This window comes from Capsicum annuum, unplaced genomic scaffold (assembly GCF_002878395.1).
Source record: "Capsicum annuum cultivar UCD-10X-F1 unplaced genomic scaffold, UCD10Xv1.1 ctg2255, whole genome shotgun sequence".
NCBI classification, from domain to species: Eukaryota; Viridiplantae; Streptophyta; class Magnoliopsida; order Solanales; family Solanaceae; genus Capsicum; species Capsicum annuum.
The window spans coordinates 1-1,793 of NW_025828607.1; the positions used below are offsets into that span (position 1 = coordinate 1).

The 1,793-nt window shown below is 30.7% G+C and overlaps 1 long non-coding RNA gene across 1 annotated transcript; it reads left to right on the top strand.

The window, feature by feature from the left end:
• The first annotated feature begins 6 nt into the window (after positions 1-6).
• LOC124890696 lies at positions 7-871 on the top strand. Its single transcript, XR_007049270.1, has 2 exons — positions 7-155; positions 627-871. It is a non-coding gene; the product is annotated as an uncharacterized LOC124890696 (long non-coding RNA).
• Positions 872-1,793: the final 922 nt, after the last annotated feature.

The following is a 1,793-nucleotide window of genomic DNA, read 5'->3' on the forward strand; positions in this document are numbered from 1 at the left end:
ATCAATAAAAGACCTTTTTCCTCCAATGCCAAACAAAACTACTAGTAAAAATAATGCTTATAATGCATCTACTCCAGAAACTGAATTTGAGCAAGCAAATTAATGTAGTGAAAAGATGCCAACTGGTGATATTGTTGTGAATGAGATGCAAAAAGGTATTCTTCCTTTTTTTTTTCTTTGTGTTAACGTCTTTGATATGATAAAAGTCCTTTTTCATGAGAAATAATTTTAGGAGTTTTTGTTTTTCAATTTTCCAAAGTTTTTTTTCGATGGGAAGTGTTTTTTCTGAAAAATGTTTTTGAGAAATTGGACCACTAATAAATTAAGTGTGGTATTTCTGATGGAAAGCATTTTTCAAAGAAAATAATGCATGGACAGGTAAAGACCATAGACTAAGGGAGTAACATCTTAAGTGTTATCAGTTAGTAATGACGGAAGTCGTTTTTTTCTTTTTTGATGAAAAACGACTTTCTCATGAAAAATAGTTTTTCAGAAAAATGACAAGCAAATACACCATTAATTAATTACATGTGTCCTCAATAACATGATGGATTTTTTTATTTTTTTTTAAATTTGGGTTTTGGGTAATATACATTTTACTGTTTTATATTTCCATTGTGATACAGGTAAAGGACAAAAAGAAGCAAAAGCTTAGAAGGAAGATGGTAGCTAATAGTTGAGAATCAAGTGTTAAATGAGATAGAATTGTAAATAAATAAATGAAGTAAAAAAAAAACTAGCCTCGTTCAGTGACTTTGCTTTAAGAAAATTAAGTCAAAATTATAGAAAAATGGAATTAATGTGATGCATGTCTGTATCTATGTTTGCATTAAGTTAAATAAACATCATATGGTGATGTCTTGTTTACTAATTTTTTCCTCACTTCCTATATTTTAGTTACATTTTTGCCTGTATATATTGATCATCAAATTAACCTAAGAATGCTTCATATTTTTTTAATTAAAGCTTCAAAAGGAAAATTCAATCTAGGAAAACAGATAAGCACACAATTGATAAGCACACAATTGGAAACTCCAAAGTTGAGATGGAGTAGCATGTTTGGTACAATGAAAGTCCTTAAAATATTTTTTTAGGAACAAATTTTTTCTTTTTGATTGGTGAATAAAAGCTACTTTTTAATAAATCAATACAATATATTCAGTGTAACTTATAAGTGGGGTATGGGAAAGGTGATGTATAGTATGCGTTACCATCGGACAGAATAAGCAATACCACAAAGCAAAAGAAAACAAGAAGAAGGCACACAAATTTGCGTGGAAATCCTCGATGGGAAAAATCACGGGTAGAAGAGGAGAATTCACTATAATGGAGAGGAGTACAATAATGAGACGAAAGTCTCAATGACGTATTTTTATGTTAGGTCCAAAACGACCCACTAAATGCACTTATATAATACGTGTGTACAAATAAATCCTAAGCCCAAAAACATACAGGTCCATACCCCTGATCCTTCCACTACCACCACAGACCCCACAAAAAATCACCAACATGGGTCGCACTGTAAACTTTTCAGAGTCAGATCAACAAAATTCGATTCACAGACTCTAACAGTATGTATGAAGTATTACCCCTAATTTGAGAAAATAAAGAGGATGTTTTTGGTAGACCTCCGGATTAAGTTATTCATATCAAAATCGAGTATGCAAACAAATATAGTAATAAAGAATCCATACAAGAAACAAATGGAGAAGAGAACAATATAGCACCAAAAAATAAGCAAATAATACGATAGTCAAAGCCAAAGAGATACTAAAATTTGAGATCAAAATAGT